The sequence below is a fragment of the Zea mays genome, chromosome 2 (assembly GCF_902167145.1).
Source record: "Zea mays cultivar B73 chromosome 2, Zm-B73-REFERENCE-NAM-5.0, whole genome shotgun sequence".
In the NCBI taxonomy this organism is placed as follows: Eukaryota; Viridiplantae; Streptophyta; class Magnoliopsida; order Poales; family Poaceae; genus Zea; species Zea mays.
In genome coordinates this window covers 172,541,326-172,560,155 of record NC_050097.1, presented here as the reverse complement: position 1 = coordinate 172,560,155, position 18,830 = coordinate 172,541,326, and the positions used below count along the sequence as shown (strand labels likewise).

At 43.9% G+C, this 18,830-nt stretch overlaps 1 non-coding gene across 1 annotated transcript; it reads left to right on the top strand.

Moving 5' to 3' along the window:
* Positions 1-9,017: 9,017 nt before the first annotated feature.
* Positions 9,018-9,120, top strand: LOC111591028 (small nucleolar RNA Z221/R21b). Its single transcript, XR_004856792.1, has one exon. It is a non-coding gene; the product is annotated as a small nucleolar RNA Z221/R21b (small nucleolar RNA).
* The last annotated feature ends 9,710 nt before the right edge of the window (positions 9,121-18,830 follow it).

The window sequence follows — 18,830 nt, the reverse complement described above, 5'->3', positions numbered from 1 at the left end:
GAGCGGTATGAGTAATTGGGTAAACCATGGGCAGTGATAACAACGAGTTGGACTATACATTTCTGCATATAAAAATCTTTGCTTGGCAGCATTGGCCGAATGTCGTGCATTTTACTACCAATATAAACACACACATTTTTCCTATGTGCCTCAAAGCACAATGCAACCAGTGAATGTCCTTGTGAGCGCTAGACCATGATGATCATTTTACTTAATGATCTGAAGTCAACAAATGGCTCCAAACGACGAATGATATGCATGAGCCCCTGAAGGACCCTTATGGATAAAATAGTGTTGTGCATATTAGTCTAAATCTCAATGATCGATTGTGCATTTGGTAATAATAACAATAAGTTGGCAGAATTGTAACCACGAAGCAACTTGTTGTTGCGTGTCTCGCTGAATGTTGAGAGTAACCCTTCATGTTGAAGGACTAATATGTAGTATTCATGCCACTACATTAATTTAAGTACAAAGCTCACCGCATAAAACCCCTATCTGTAATGTGCGTAAGATTTCCCAAATAAATCACCACAATAGCATACATTGGCCAGAACTAGATGATTATAGTTGGGGATTTTATCTGTATGCTTTTAGAACATCTCGGCATTAGGGGGAGAGAAATGCCCATCTACTGTAATGCCTCAATATTCTATAAACGCACAAAAGTCAAACTGAACCTGTCGTTTATTGTGTACTCCTGTGTATATGGAGTTTGCTAGAAATCGTTGAGGAGTAACCATATAGGTTTGAATGCTTCTACCTGATGTAGATGTGGATATACCCGAGGTTAATATCATATCCACATTTGACTTATTGGCACTTGATCTATTCTGCGGGGACGCCTGCGAATATGATCCATCGGCCTTAGTCAAAGCATATGTTCTGATTGCAGATTCATGTGGTCTATAATAACTCTCCTTCGATGAACTCGCCCTGCTAGTGATTTGCCTCACGAAGAGGTTCATCTTGATGATGAAATTCCTAACAATGCGCGCAATATCATTGTGCTAGGAATACAGAACAATGAATCTTTCGTTTTTGGGAAATGACAAAGATCATTATTAAATGTGGGAGAAAAATGTGTCGACATCTATCTTGCCTCTCTAGATTGCAAACGGATCCAAAACAAAGTCCTAGGCACGAGTGCTTGAAGCTCTCTTATCGGGTCATCGATAAATGCAATCGAGGCTGAACCAATAATCGCAAAATGAAAGTCACGAGCTTGAAGTTCGAACATTTATGGGCACTATTGAAATAATGTGTGGTGAATGTGATGGTTCAAGTGGTCTTGTGAGAGACCCATCCCACATATGTGCTGAATAACCACCGTTCCGCTATGTAATATGTCTGGCAAATGGCATGAATTAAAATATGCAGTCAATAGGATTATGAAGATCCATCATGAGATCCTAGGAGGACTTATATCTTTGAATTATAAACATGCAACATATAAATCTCCTAGTTGAGATTATCGTTCCCAGATGGAACCTTTCCAGAAGAAACAAAGTCTGTGTTGAACACCAAAGTTTGATAACCCCTATAAAGGGATAAAAACCCATATAGACCTGAAACAAAATAAGATGAGGTACCAAAGGACTTTAAGTTCACCGAAATAAGCACATGTACATTCCACGAGTTTTACTCATGATATTTTCCACTAGATGTGGAATTACGGTATCCTCTAAAGCCCTGATGGCGGAAACCTATAAGGTTTAGGTGTTACTAGCAAAATATCCCCATTGTGCCATAATGACATACTATAATGATGTATCTGATCGATGAAAAATCCCTGATGGATTACGATCTTTGATGGACTTTTGTTGCACCATCATAGATGTTGCAATGGATGAACACCTAGAGCATTGTGTCATATTTAGAATATATACTATTGCAACTATATTACCCTCTAAGTTCTATAGAAGGACATGTCACTTGCCTTGCACAACTTTGTATAAATTGTGGTGTAAGATAGAAAATGATAGCACCCCAATCATCCATTCTCGTTATTCCAGATGAACAATGAGACATATATCTTGAAGAATATGCTTGAGTTATGAGGGATAACGACTTTGACAGATGTCATCGTCAGGGGGAGCGAATGCTTATATTGATCACAATCACGAGACAATAAATGTCATATTCTATGCCCTAAAGGCATCAGCTTGATGATCAATATGTGAACCTTTATGGAAGTTTCTATCAAATATAAAGATCCAGTCGATCGAACACCATCAGTCAAAGTGGCTTGTTTATGTTGATACGTGCCCTTACCCCGTATATCCTAGAAGTGAGTAGAGGTGAAGTTCATGATATAATCTTTGCAACAGTATGCAATCCGTTTGCTAAATCTCTATGTGCGTATACTTCCAGAAGAAGATGTTGTGCCATTATTGATACGATTTTGCAAGGATCAGGGGAGCACATTTCTAAATTTAGCCCTTGTAGAAGATTCGATGGAATCCTGATCCAGAAGATCGAAATTTGTCTTGATGACATTTAATGTACTCTTTTTCCTTGGTGAGTTTTTTGAAGTTTCTCGCATAAGGTTTTTAACGAGGCAACAAAGTGAAAATGCAATTTGAGTCACCATGTACTCTTTCTCCATATTTTTCCCACTGGGTTTTTGGGAGTTTTAAAGAGGCATGTGTTGGTCGCGACATTCGCCCAAGGGGGAGTGTTAAGTAACCCTAGTTAGGGTTATGTGGGCAAATACCGACTTTGCCCCTGAGGGGTCTCACATCTCTATATAAGGAACCTGTACACCCCTTCATATTACAGAGAAGAGAAAGAGGCCAGAGGCCCAACCCTATATCCAGTGTCTCGTGTGCTCTCTGTCGTGCTTGATGGAAAAGGGAACGGGCTCCTACGACTTCTCGTGCCCCTACTGCTGACGGGAGGGAAGGGAGCGGATCTGGTGATCCGTGGTAACGTAGTTCTCAACAATTTAGTTGCAACCAAAGTGGCCTAAATCGGACTAAGCTTTGGGCAATTGTCATTTGCCAATTGGGCTAAGCTAAATCTAAATGGGTAAGCTTGCTAGTTGCTGTTGCAAGGTGATGCGTAACGACCTAATGGGCCAGGGCAGTTCGATGCTTGCCACTTGGGCTGTTGGGTCATCAGGTCGCATGTGGACGCATGTCACGCAAGACGCCCAGACAGACAGACGGTAAACAGACTGCATCCTGTAGCCACCGGGTACCCGTATCCGGTGATTATTATTCGGGTAGTTCCCGTATCCATCCTGACAATAAAAATATACGTATCCATATTCGAAAAATCGTCCCGTTTTCATACCCGTATCGGGTACTCATCCCGTTTTCATCACTATAAGACCTCATTGCTCTGCGTTTACTATGGCCAACGGCGGAGCCCGGGCACGTGCCCAGGCTAGCCGGCCTTGGCTCCGCCGCTGAGGCTAGGTTTTGCGAGCGATTGAGATAAGGAGGGAGGCGTGAGGATGAGGGACGACAAGTTGATCCAAGAGAAAATAGAGGGTGGTTTTTGTAAAAAACGACGCAGGACGACCGATAAAACTGATGCTTTAATATAGTAGAGATATATTAACAATATATACTATTAATTTTAAAATAAAAAATAATCATATTTAAATAAATATCTCATTTAATCAATATCTAACTAAAAACCATAACAATATAGGGGCAACTAACCGGTTAAAACCCTCAGACCTCCTTTATAATGTAGAAATTACTCAATCCCTTTCCAATCAAACAAACCCTTGATATAGAAGCACTCTATAATGCAAATGCTACTTGTCACTCAAAAAAACTTGTACATAAACATGCAAAACATGAAGTTGTTTAGCTCATGTAATCTCTATCTCTTCTCTACTAACTATTAAGGCAATAGTGTAGACCATACTATGCCCCCGCCTGGCTCTCCCTCCACGCAACAGCCTCCGCTCTGCGTCGTCAACCCACGCTCCCCCTGCCCTCCGCGATGCTCGCGCCGCGTCCGCGTCCGCCGCCCACGCTCCCCCTACCCCGCATCCCCTCAGTGCTTATCCTCATCCCCCACCTCCCTTCGCTACCGCCCCCCCCCCCTCGTCTGAGCTCGACCCCCACCGTCGCGGGTGCTCGACACCAGCTTGGAGGCAGTGGCCACCACCGAGGGCCAGATCTTACTGTTCTCCAATGGGCCTTCCAAGAACACCAACCAGACCGTGTGGCTGCTACTCCTCAAGGCGCGAGTCCGCCCGCCGCTCCATCAAGTTAAGGTCGGAAAGTGCGCGCGTCGCCGTGCTCCCGCCGGTTACTCCGCCCCCGCCGCCTCCCTTCGCACCGACACTGCCACCACCGCCACCTCCTCGTCAAAAACCGCTGTCCCCATCGCCACCGTGCTCTCCACTAAACGACAAACCAGCTCCCAGATCCAGCACCAACACCATTGAAACAAACTCATTCCTCTCCCAGCCACCATCCCTACCGACGAGCACACACCCGCCACGGCCACCTCCGGTTGCAGGTCCGCCTCCTCCGCCACCGCCGCCGCTGGTGGGCTACTGGGAGAGCCGTGTCCGGAAGCCCAACTCGTCCAAAGAAACCCGTTCACCGCACTGTCGTCACCACCACAAGCTGCCAACTTTAAGAGCGTCCCTGCACCCACCGATGTGTTCCCAAGCCATCCGCCCGAGAGCTCCGACCAAGGCGACAAATCGGAGGACATGACGCCACGGCCGAAGCTGAAGCCGCTGCACTGGGACAAGGTCCGGGCCAGCTCCGACCGCGTCATGGTGTGGGATCAGCTCAAGTCCAGCTCATTCCAGTGAGAGCTCCGCGAAAACTTCCCATCCTTTCCAGATGGTTCGGTCGTTCGTGGTCGGTGTCTTGAGAAGTTTCATTGAATTCCTGCAGGGTGAACGAGGAGATGATCGAGAGGTTGTTCATTTGCAACCCAGCCAAGGAGGCCACGAGGAGGCCGGTGCTGCCGACACCCAGGACCGAGAACAAGGTGCTAGATCCGAAGAAAGCACAGAACATTGCCATCTTGCTGCGCGCGCTGAATGTGACCAAGGAATAGGTCTGCGACGCGCTCTGTGAAGGTGAACAAAATCAGCCATTTTGATTCGCTGCATACATGCTACACCGGTGTTCACTGTTTTCGCGATGGCATGTGATTAATTTTGCTCGTGACCATATTTAGCCATGTTTGTCCGTATAGTATGGTTGGGCTTTTAATAAGTTCGTGTGAATGAAGTGAATGGCAGCATAGAGTCGTTTGAGAGTCGTTGCTGGAATTGTTGCTGGTCCATTTATGCTGAGAATCACTGGTTGCTTCAGGCATGTGGAATAGGTACAACGAGTTATATCTGCAGTGAGCATGTGAAGAACGTTGGAGAAATTGCTTCATATTAGGAGCTTACATGTTTCAGTCGTTTATCACGACTTTTTGTGGAAACCACTGCAAGCCTGTTGTATTCTTGCAGAACTTGGAGTTTTTTGGGCTAGAATTCTTTCACTTTTGTATTCACTGGTGCAAAATGTTTGCTTAATTAAAACCTTCCATTGTAAAAAATTTAATGGCACAAACTTTATCTATATCACCTTATTTTTTCCCTATATAAATAGTGTCTATAAAGTCCGGTATGAAAACACGAACCTACTGCTTGGTACATAGTAGTATTGAATGTGGGAAACCTAATTGGCCCTTTTTTGCTTTGATTTAGCTTATTCTTCTGATAACACCGATTTAGTTAGATATAGATCTTTTGTCCTACGGTCACGCTGTGTTATTTAAATCATGCTCCAAATTGCAAATGCAATTCTGTTATTGGAAGGTTTTAATTAAGACTTACTCGTTTTCGAATCAAACTGCTGCTCAGGTCTCCTGTTCTTCAGCTGAAGATCATACTTGTTGTGGAGCCTTTGATCCCTTCAGAGGGACCAAGGATTGGAGAGCATATTTTCGGTTACATGGTCAGTACATAATCTATTTAAGGTTCATTTATCTCACTCTCACCAGTATTTATAATTTGTCTAGTTGTCCTGATTTATATTCGTCAAACTGTACGAACATAGTTTTTCATAAATACAGTGTAGTGATTAATGGTGTTGTCTGAATGAACTCATACATGTGTTTTCTTCGATCGTACCAGGAATTGAATGTTGCTGGTTAGATTCATTTATGTTTTGTTCGTGCTCATGGTGTCTTATAGAATATATAGAGTGTATGCATGTGTTCTCTTCGGAAAGTGTATTTTGGTGCAACAACCCCTATTTTTGAACTTAGTTTGATGCTTCTTTTTTAAATGTTTCTCCACATATAATGAATATGGGTTGGGTTTAGAAGGTGCTAGACAGAGACCGATTTTTTAAGGTTGACAGCGTAATTATGTTAAGCACAAGGCAAAAGTTTGTCTGTAAAAATCAAATGGATGTATATAGGTTGCAGAATATATTAAGGTTAAAAAATAGGAAAAACTACTGAAAAGAGCATGAATCTAGATGGCGAACACAAACCAAAAGTTAGGAGAAAGTAAATATGCTTAATGCAAGGCAAACTAGAGCATGATTGTCATCTATAATAAGACCACAATTTAAGTTGTAACACGTTTTCATTCCAAGAGTAAGCAACAATGAAACAGATGCATATTAATAAAAAGTCACCTTTCTAATGTTGTCCAAGTTTGTGCCATGTTTTCCCATTACTGTTGAGATGCCACTAGCAGGTACAATCATTTCCAAACGTGGTACATGTCTGACAATTGATATTTAGCAAAAAAAAGAGTATTGTAATTGCAAGTATCAAACTGAATAGAGAGCCTAATTATGAGACAACCTAATTATGAGGCATATAATTTTTTGGCTCTCCTATATGACATTTCATGAAAACAATAATTTTCTCTGTATCGGTGTTTGAAAGACCGTAACTATTTGTTGATAAGCTCTAGATGGTGCTGGTTGACCTCTTACTGATACTATTTTATTTTAGAATATTTTTTTACCTCTGATTTGTCTAGAATATTTCTTACAATTCTTCGAGTTCATCAAAATTTGCAAGTGTTCTGAATACAAATCTATACATGTAACTTATATATCTTAGAACAAAATGTAATAATGTCTAAGCTTTGACCAAACCTTGTCCAAAATGACTTATTTTGTGACCAGCAGGATTATCTTTCTTTTGGAACTATCATGTGTTAGTGATAATTTTGTATGTCTAAACATTGGACATATTTCAATTTCACATTTTTAAGAAATGTTTCTACTTTCATCTAACAACTACCCAAGCTTCATCGTCTAATTCCCGCGGCACCGATTCCGACATCACCTTGCTTGGCAACATGTTTGGAGCTCAAGATAGTTCTATTTGATTATTGTGTAATCATATTGTTTCTCAGCCCTGCATTATATGCCTTTCTATTTAGGTGATTATGTATCTATCTTTCACTAGGTTGTTGAACAGTAGACTATGTTGTAGACTTAAGAATTTGTTGACACATTGGTCTGAGCTAGAAAACTGCATTCTATACCCTGGTTTGTCTTGTCGTAAATTGTGCTTTACTAGGTAGTCAATACACATGTATTGTCTTAGTGGTTATCCAGTCCTACCTTGTCGATGCTGTCACAACAGCTAAGGAGTTGCCTCGGGACATCACCACATTTGTCCGTTGGAGCCAGCCAAGTCGTCATTTCTTCGGTTTTTATTTTTATTGTTTGATTTGAATCTGTTTTCTCTTCTATGTTCTGTATTTTGATTGCCATCATGTGTTGACTGCTTGAAGTTTAATATGTTATCTCATCTGCTGTTCCTCTTCTTCCTGGTACGGAGAGGGTGAGAGCACCTAGAGGGGGGTGAATAGGTGATCCTATAAAACTTTAAACTTAAGCCACAAAAACTTTGTTAGGCGTTAGCACAATAATAGCCAAGTGGCTAGAGAGGAGTCTCAACAAAACACAATCACCACAAGAGATCAATCACAGAGATGGCACAGTGGTTTATCCCGTGGTTCGGCCAAGACCAACGCTTGCCTACTCCACGTTGTGGCGTCCCAACGGACGAGGGTTGCAATCAACCCCTCTCAAGCAGTCCAAAGACCCGCTTGAATACAACGGTGTTTTGTTTTGCTTTTCTTAATCCCGTTCGCAAGGAATCTCCACAACTTGGAGTCTCTCGCCCTTACAAAGATGATCACAAAGAAACACGGAGTAAGGGAGAGATGAGCAACGCACACAAGACTCAAAAATCAGAGCAGCAACACGCACACAATTCGCAACAAGAGCTCGCAACACAACCCAATGAGTTTACAACTCAACTAGAGCTCTAGATGCTATCACAAAGAAACAAATGCGTGGAATCGAAGTCTCGGTGCTTAGGATTGCTTTGAGTATGCTTGGTTTTCTCCTCCATGCGCTTAGGGGTCCCTTTTATAGCCCCAAGGCAGCTAGGAGCCGTTGAGAGCAATCTGGGAAGGCAATTCTTGCCTTCTGTCGTCTGGCGCACCGGACAGTCCGGTGCCTGATTTCTTTCCTTAAATGGCGAAGCCGACCGTTGGCAGACTTGGAGCCGTTGGCGCACCGGACATGTCTGGTGCACACCGGACAGTCCGGTGCCCCCTTCTAGCCGTTGGCTCGGCCACGTGTCCCGCGCAGATCGCGCGGCCAACCGTTGGCCCGGCCGATCGTTGGTTCAACGGACAGTCCGGTGCACACCGAACAGTCCGGTGAATTATAGCCGTACGTCGCCGGTGAATTACCGAGAGCGGCCACTTCGCTCGAACCAGCCTGGCGCACCGGACACTGTCCGGTGCTCCACACTGAGCAGATTCTTGGCTGCTCGAGCCAAGACATCTCCAATTGGATTTTTCCTGTTTCCAGCACTTAGACACAATACATTAGTCCATAAATCAATGTACTAAGTCTGAGAAACATACATTTATCCATGGTTTGTACTTTGTTCACCATTTTACATTTAAGCACTTGTGTTAAACACTAAATCACCAAAATACTTAGAAATGGCCCAAGGGCACATTTCCCTTTCAGAGGAAAGCTAGGTTGTAAGGGCAATGATGATGCAAAAGTCATGCACCACTCTGAATGAGAGGATTTTCTCTCTTTGGGCTGACAAGCCAACTTTCTACCCATTTTTTGTCGAAACTTAGTTGGTTGCATTTTCTCTCTTTGGGCTGACAGATCCAAACATGAAACACTTCGATATCTCCCTTTTGCTGGTGGTCTCTCAAAAAGTGATGCCGGATGTCAATGTGCTTTGTGCGGCTGTGTTCAACAGGATTATCCGCCATGCGGATAGCACTCTCATTATCACATAGGAGTGGGACTTTGCTCAGATTGTAGCCAAAGTCCCTGAGGGTTTGCCTCATCCAAAGTAGTTGTGCGCAACACTGTCCTGCGGCGACATACTCGGCCTCAGCGGTGGATAGGGCAACAGAGGTTTGTTTCTTAGAGTTCCATGACACCAGGGACCTTCCTAAGAATTGGCACGTCCCGGATGTACTCTTCCTATCGACCTTACATCCAGCATAGTCGGAATCTGAATATCCAATTAGGTCAAAGGTAGACCCCTTTGGATACCAAAGCCCGAAGCAAGGCGTAGCAACTAAATATCTAAGGATTCGCTTCACTGCCACTAAGTGACACTCCTTAGGATCGGATTGAAATCTAGCACACATGCATACGCTAAGCATAATATCCGGTCTACTAGCACATAAGTAAAGTAATGACCCTATCATTGATCGGTATGCCTTTTGATCAACGGACTTACCTCCTTTATTGAGATCGGTGTGTCCGTCGGTGCCCATCGGAGTCTTTGCGGGCTTGGCGTCCTTCATCCCAAACCGCTTCATCAAGTCTTGCGTGTACTTTGTTTGAGAGATGAAGGTTCCATCCTTGAGTTGCTTCACTTGGAACCCAAGGAAGTAGTTCAACTCGCCCATCATCGACATTTCGAATTTCTGTGTCATCACCCTGCTAAACTCTTCACAAGACTTTTTATTAGTAGAACCAAATATTATGTCATCGACATAAATTTGGCACACAAAAAGATCACCGTCACAAGTCTTAGTGAAAAGAGTTGGATCGGCTTTCCCAACCTTGAAAGCATTAGCAATTAGAAAGTCTCTAAGGCATTCATACCATGCTCTTGGGGCTTGCTTAAGTCCATAGAGCGCCTTAGAGAGCTTACACACATGGTCGGGGTACCGTTCATCCTCGAAGCCAGGGGGTTGCTCCACGTACACTTCCTCCTTGATTGGCCCATTGAGGAAAGCACTCTTCACATCCATTTGGAACAACCTGAAAGAGTGGTGAGCGGCATATGCTAGCAAAATACGAATGGACTCTAGCCTAGCCACAGGAGCAAAAGTTTCCTCAAAGTCCAAACCTGCGACTTGGGCATAACCTTTTGCCACAAGTCGAGCCTTGTTCCTTGTCACCACCCCGTGCTCGTCTTGTTTGTTGCGGAACACCCACTTGGTTCCCACAACATTTTGCTTAGGACGAGGCACCAGCGTCCAAACTTCATTCCTCTTGAAGTTGTTGAGCTCCTCTTGCATGGCCAACACCCAGTCCGGATCTAGCAAAGCCTCTTCTACCCTGAAAGGCTCAATAGAAGAGACAAAGGAGTAATGCTCACAAAAATTAACTAATCGAGATCGAGTAGTTACTCCTTTGCTAATATCACCCAGAATTTGGTCGACGGGATGATCCCTTTGAATCATCGCTCGAACTTGGGTTGGAGGTGCCTGTTGCGCTTCTTCCTCCATCACATGATCATCTTGTGCTCCCCCTTGATCACACGCCTCCTGTTGATGAACCTGTTCATCGTCTTGAGTTAGGGAATGCACCATAGTTGAGGAAGAAGGTTGATCTTGCTCCTTTTGTTCCTGTGGTCGTACATCACCAATCGCCATGGTTCGTATAGCGGCCGTCGGAACCTCTTCTTCATCTACATCATCAAGATCAGCAACTTGCTCTCTTGGAGAGCCATTAGTCTCATCAAATACAACGTCGCTAGAGACTTCAACCAAACTCGATGATTTGTTGAAGACTCTATACGCCTTTGTATTTGAAACATAACCTAACAAAAACCCTTCTACAGCTTTGGGAGCAAACTTAGAATTTCTACCCTTCTTCACTAGAATGTAGCATTTACTCCCAAATACACGAAAGTACGATACATTGGGTTTGTTACCGGTTAGCAGCTCATACGACGTCTTCTTGAGGAGGCGATGAAGGTAGACCCTGTTGATGGCGTGGCAAGCCGTGTTCACGGCTTCCGACCAAAAGCACTCGGGGGTCTTGAACTCTCCAAGCATCGTCCTCGCCATATCGATGAGCGTCATGTTCTTCCTCTCTACCACACCATTCTGTTGTGGTGTGTAGGGAGCGGAGAACTCGTGCTTGATCCCTTCCTCCTCAAGAAACTCCTCCACTTGAAGATTCTTGAACTCGGACCCGTTGTCGCTCCTTATCTTCTTCACCTTGAGCTCAAACTCATTTTGAGCTCTCCTTAGGAAGCGCTTGAGGGTCCCTTGGGTTTCAGACTTATCCTGCAAAAAGAACACCCAAGTGAAGCGGGAAAAGTCATCAACAATAACTAGACCATACTTACTTCCTCCTATGCTTAGATAGGCGACGGGTCCGAAGAGGTCCATATGTAGCAGCTCCAGGGGTCTTGATGTGGTCATCACATTCTTGCTGTGATGCGCTCCTCCCACTTGTTTACCTGCTTGACAAGCTGCACAAGGTCTATCTTTTTCGAAAGTAACATTGGTTAGACCTATCACATGTTCTCCCTTTAGAAGCTTGTGAAGGTTCTTCATCCCCACATGTGCTAAGCGGCGGTGCCACAGCCAGCTCATGCTAGTCTTAGCAATTAAGCATGCATCTAGACCGGCCTCCTCTTTTGCAAAATCAACTAAATAGAGTTTGTCGTCTAATACTCCCTTAAAAGCTAGTGAACCATCACTTCTTCTAAAGAAAGACACATCTACATTTGTAAATAGACAATTATATCCCATATTGCATAATTGACTGACAGATAGCAAGTTATATCCAAGAGACTCAACTAAAAACACATTAGAGATAGAGTGCTCATTTGAAATAGCAATTTTACCTAATCCTTTTACCTTGACTTGATTCCCATCACCGAATATTATTGAATCTTGGGAATCCTTGTTTTTGTCGTAGGAGGTGAACATCTTCTTCTCCCCCGTCATATGGTTTGTGCATCCGCTGTCGATAATCCAGCTTGACCCCCCGGATGCATAAACCTGCAAGGCAAATTTAGGCTTGGGACTTAGGTACCCAACTCTTGTTGGGTCCTACAAGGTTAGTCACAATTGTCTTAGGGACCCAAATGCAAGTTTTATCACCCTTGCATTTTGCCCCTAATTTCCTAGCAACTATCTTCCTATCCTTTCTACAAATAGCATAGGAAGCATTTAAAGCATGATAAATTGTAGAAGGACCATCCATAACTTTCCTAGCAACATGAACAATATTCTTTCTAGGCACATGATGAACATAACTCCTAGACATATCTCTATCATGCAAATAAGAAGAACTAGAAGCAAACATAGCATAAGAATCATAGGCATGTGCATCAAAAGCATTACAACTCCTATGAGACTGTCTTCTATCATTGTACATAAAAGCATGGTTCTTTTTAGTACTACTTGCCATAGGAGCCTTCCCTTTCTCCTTGGCGGAGATGGGAGCCTTATGGTTTGTTAAGTTCTTGACTTCCCTCTTGAAGCCAAGTCCATCCTTAATAGAGGGGTGTCTACCAATCGTGTAGGCATCCCTAGCAAATTTTAGTTTATCAAAATTACTCTTGCTAGTCTTAAGTTGGGCATTAAGACTAGCTACCTCATCACTTAATTTAGAAATTGAGGCTAGGTGTTTGCTACAAGCATTAATATCAAAGTCTTTACACCTATTGCAAGTTTCAACAATTTCTACACAGGATGTTGATTTACTAGCTATTTCTAACTTAGCATTCAAATCATCATTAATTCTCCTTAAGCTAGAAATTGTCTCATGGCAAGAAGATAATTCACAAGAAAGCATTTCATTTCTTTTAACTTCTAGAGCATGAGATTTTTGTGCTTCTACAAATTTGTCATGTTCTTCATACAACAAATCCTCTTGTTTTTCTAAAAGCCTATTCTTATCATTCAAGGCATCAATCAATTCATTAATTTTATCTACCTTGGTTCTATCTAGGCCCTTAAATAAACATGAATAATCTATTTCATCCTCATCACTAGATTCGTCCTCACTTGAAGAAGCATAAGTAGAGTTTTGAGTACATACCTTCTTCTCCCTTGCCATAAGGCATGTGTGACGCTAGTTGGGGAAGTGAAAGGGAATTAGGCCTACACCTAGTCCCTAATTAATTTTGGTGGTTGAATTGCCCAACACAAATAATTGGACTAACTAGTTTGCCCAAGTGTATAGATTATATAGGTGTAAAAGGTTCACACTCAGCCAATAAAAAGATCAAGTTTTGGATTCAACAAAGGAGCAAAGAGGCAACCGAAGGCACCTCTGGTCTGGGGGCACCGGACTGTCCGGTGCACCATCGGACACTGTCCGGTGCACCAGAGGACTCGAACTCGAACTCGCCACCTTCGGGAAAATCCAGAGCCGGCGCGCTATAATTCACCGGACTGTCCGGTGTACACCGGACAGTGTCCGGTGCTCCAAGGCAGCGCGGCCTCCGGAACTCGCCAGCCTCGGGAACGGGCAGCGGCTGCTCCGCTATAATTCACCGGACATGTCCGGTGTGCACCGGACTGTCCGGTGAACCAGCGGAGCAACGGCTATTACGGCGCCAACGGCTCTCTGCGGCGCATTTAATGCGCGCTCTGCGCGTGCAGATGTCAGGCGCGCCCATACTGGCGCACCGGACAAGGAACAGTGCATGTCCGGTGTGCACCGGACATCCAGGCGGGCCCACAAGTCAGAAGCTCCAACGGTCAGAATCCAACGGCAGTGATGACGTGGCGGGGGCACCGGACATGTCCGGTGTGCACCGGACTGTCCGGTGCGCCATCGAATAGACAGCCTCCCAACGGCCACTTTTGGTGGTTGGGGCTATAAATACCCCAACCACCCCACCATTCATTGCATCCAAGTTTTCCACTTCTCAACCACTTACAAGAGCTAGGCATTCAATTCTAGACACACCAAAGAGATCAAATCCTCTCCAACTCCACAAAAGGCTTTAGTGATTAGCGAGAGAGATTTGCCGTGTTCTTTTGAGCTCTTGCGCTTGGATTGCTTCTTTTCTTTCTCACTTGTTCTTGTGATCAAAACTCCATTGTAATCAAGGCAAGAGGCACCAATCGTGTGGTGGCCCTTGCGGGGAAGTTTTGCTCCCGGCTTTGATTTGAGAAGAGAAGCTCACTCGGTCCGAGGGACCGTTTGAGAGAGGGAAGGGTTGAAAGAGACCCGGCCTTTGTGGCCTCCTCAACGGGGAGTAGGTTTGCAAGAACCGAACCTCGGTAAAACAAATCCGCGTGTCACACTCTTCATTTGCTTGCGATTTGTTTTGCGCCCTCTCTCGCGGACTCGTTTATATTTCTAACGCTAACCCGGCTTGTAGTTGTGTTTATATTTGTAAATTTCAGTTTCGCCCTAATCACCCCCCCTCTAGGCGACTATCAATTGGTATCAGAGCCTGGTGCTTCATTAGAGCCTAACCGCTCGAAGTAATGTCGGGAGATCACGCCAAGAAGGAGATGGAGACCGGCGAAAAGCCCACTACAAGCCACGGGAGCACTTCATCGGAAGAGTCCCGCATCAAGAGGAAGGAGAAGAAGAAGAGCTCCTCCAATAAAGGGAAGGAGAAGAAATCTTCTTCTCACCACAAAGAAAAGAAGGAGAGATCTTCCTCTCACAAGCCGCATCGGAGTGGCGACAAGCACAAGAAGATGAGGAAAGTGGTCTACTACGAGACCGACACTTCATCAACATCGACCTCCGGCTCCGATGCGCCCTCCGTAACTTCTAAACGCCAAGAGCGTAAGAAGTTTAGTAAGATCCCCTTACACTATCCTCGTACATCTAGACACACTCCATTACTTTCCGTTCCATTAGGCAAACCGCCAACCTTTGACGGTGAAGATTATGCTAGGTGGAGTGATTTAATGAAATTTCATCTAACCTCACTCCACAAAAGTATATGGAATGTTGTTGAGTTTGGAGCACAGGTACCATCTGTAGGGGATGAGGATTATGATGAGGACGAGGTGGCCCAAATCGAGCACTTCAACTCTCAAGCAACAACAATACTCCTCGCCTCTTTAAGTAGAGAGGAGTATAACAAAGTTCAAGGGTTGAAGAGCGCCAAGGAGGTTTGGGATGTGCTCAAAACCGCGCACGAGGGAGATGAGCTTACAAAGATCACCAAGCGGGAAACGATCGAGGGGGAGCTCGGTCGCTTCCGGCTTCGCAAAGGATAAGAGCCACAAAACATGTACAACCGGCTCAAGACCTTGGTGAACCAAGTGCGCAACCTCGGGAGCAAAAAGTGGGATGACCACGAGGTGGTTAAGGTTATTCTAAGATCTCTTATTTTCCTTAACCCTACTCAAGTTCAACTAATCCGTGGCAACCCAAGATATACACTAATGACCCCCGAAGAAGTAATCGGGAATTTTGTAAGTTTTGAGTGCATGATCGAAGTCTCGAGGAAGATCAATGAGCTTGATGATCCCTCCACATCCGAAGCTCAACCCGTCGCATTCAAGGCGACGGAGGAAAAGAAGGAGGAGTCTACACCAAGTAGACAACCAATCGACGCCTCCAAACTCGACAATGAGGAAATGGCGCTCGTCATCAAGAGCTTCCGCCAAATCCTCAAACAAAGGAGAGGGAAAGACTACAAGTCCCGCTCCAGGAAGGTTTGCTACAAGTGTGGTAAATCCGGTCACTTTATAGCTAAATGTCCATTATCAAGTGATAGTGACAGGGGCGACGACAAGAAGGGGAGAAGAAAGGAGAAGAAGAGGTACTACAAGAAGAAGGGCGGCGATGCCCATGTTTGTCGGGAGTGGGACTCCGACGAAAGCTCTAGCGACTCCTCCGAAGACGAGGACGCCGCCAACATCGCCGTCACCAAGGGACTTCTCTTCCCCAACGTCGGCCACAAGTGCCTCATGGCAAAGGACGGCAAAAAGAAGGTTAAATCTAAATCCTCCACTAGATATGAATCCTCTAGTGATGATAATGCTAGTGATGAGGAAGATAATTTGCGTACTCTTTTTGCCAACCTCAACATGCAACAAAAGGAAAAACTTAATGAATTGATTAGTGCCATCCATGAAAAGGATGATCTCTTGGACACCCAAGAGGACTTCCTAATCAAGGAAAATAAAAAGCATGTTAAGGTTAAAAATGCTTACGCTCTAGAAGTAGAAAAATGTCAAAAACTATCTAGTGAGCTAAGCACTTGCCATGAAACAATAGACAACCTTAGAAATGAAAATGCTAATTTGTTAGCTAAGGTTGATTCTCATGTTTGCAATGTTTCAATTCCCAACCCTAGAGATAATAATGATGATTTGCTTTCTAGGATTGAAGAATTGAACATTTCTCTTGCTAGTCTTAGATTAGAAAATGAAAATTTGATTGCTAAGGCTAAAGATTTTGATGTTTGCAAAGTTACAATTTCCGATCTTAGAGATAAAAACGATATTCTACATGCTAAGATTGTTGAACTTAATTCTTGCAAACCATCTACATCTACTATTGAGCATGTCACTATTTGTACTAGATGTAGAGATGTTGATATCAATGCTATTCATGATCATATGGCCTTAATTAAACAACAAAATGATCATATAGCAAAATTAGATGCTAAAATTGCCGAGCATAACTTAGAAAATGAAAAATTTAAATTTGCTAGAAGTATGCTCTATAGTGGGAGACGCCCTGGCATCAAGGATGGCATTGGCTTCCAAAGGGGAGACAATGTCAAACTTAATGCCCCTCCTAAGAGATTGTCTAACTTTGTTAAGGGCAAGGCTCCCATGCCTCAGGATAACGAGGGTTACATTTTATACCCTGCCGGTTATCCCGAGGACAAGATTAGGAAAATTCATTCTAGGAAGTCTCACTCTGGTTCTAATCATGCTTTTATGTATAAGAGTGAGACATCTAGCTCTAGGCAACCAACCCGTGCTAAGTTGCCTAAGAAGAAAATTCCTAATGCATCAAATGAACATAGTCTTTCATTTAAAACTTTTGATGCATCTTATGTGTTGACTAACAAATCAGGCAAAGTAGTTGCCAAATATGTTGGGGGCAAGCACAAGGGGTCAAAGACTTGTGTTTGGGTACCCAAAGTTCTTGTGTCTAATGCCAAAGGACCCAAAACCATTTGGGTACCTAAAGTCAAGAACTAAACTTGTTTTGTAGGTTTATGCATCCGGGGGCTCAAGTTGGATCATCGATAGCGGGTGCACAAACCACATGACAGGGGAGAAGAAGATGTTCTCCTCCTACGAGAAAAACCAAGATCCCCAACGAGCTATCACATTCGGGGATGGAAATCAAGGTTTGGTCAAAGGTCTTGGTAAAATAGCTATATCTCCTGACCATTCTATTTCCAATGTTTTTCTTGTAGATTCTTTAGATTACAATTTGCTTTATGTATCTCAATTATGCAAAATGGGCTACAACTGTCTCTTTACTGATGTAGGTGTCACTGTCTTTAGAAGAAGTGATGATTCAATAGCATTTAAGGGTGTGTTAGAGGGTCAGCTATACTTAGTAGATTTTGATAGAGCTGAACTCGACACATGCTTAATTGCTAAGACTAACATGGGCTGGCTCTGGCATCGCCGACTAGCACATGTTGGGATGAAGAATCTTCACAAGCTTCTAAAGGGAGAACACATTTTAGGATTAACCAATGTTCATTTTGAGAAAGACAGGATTTGTAGCGCATGCCAGGCAGGAAAGCAAGTTGGCACTCATCATCCGCATAAGAACATAATGACGACCGACAGGCCACTGGAGCTCCTACACATGGATCTATTCGGCCCGATCGCTTACATAAGCATCGGCGGGAGTAAGTACTGTCTAGTTATTGTGGATGATTATTCTCGCTTCACTTGGGTGTTCTTTTTGCAGGAAAAATCTCAGACCCAAGAAACCTTAAAAGGATTCTTGAGACGGGCTCAAAATGAGTTCGCCCTAAGGATCAAGAAAATAAGAAGCGATAACGGAACGGAGTTCAAGAACTCACAAATTGAAGGCTTCCTTGAGGAGGAGGGCATCAAGCATGGGTTCTCTTCTCCCTACACACCACAACAAAATGGTGTAGTGGAGAGGAAAAATCGAACTCTATTGGACATGGCAAGAACCATGCTTGATGAGTATAAGACTTCGGATCGGTTTTGGGCCGAGGCGGTCAACACCGCCTGCTACGCCATCAACCGGTTATATCTACACCGAATCCTCAAGAAGACATCCTATGAACTCCTAACTGGTAAAAAGCCCAACATTTCATATTTTAGAGTCTTTGGTAGCAAATGCTTTATTCTTGTTGAAAGAGGTAGAAAATCTAAATTTGCTCCTAAGACTGTAGAAGGATTTTTACTAGGATATGATTCAAACATAAGGGCATATAGAGTCTTTAACAAGTCCTCAGGACTAGTTGAAGTTTCTTGTGACGTTGTGTTTGATGAGACTAACGGCTCTCAAGTAGAGCAAGTTGATCTTGATGAGATAGGTGAAGAACAAGCTCCGTGCATCGCGCTAAGAAACATGTCCATTGGGGATGTGTGTCCTAAGGAATCCGAAGAGCCTCCAAATGCACAAGATCAACCATCCTCCTCC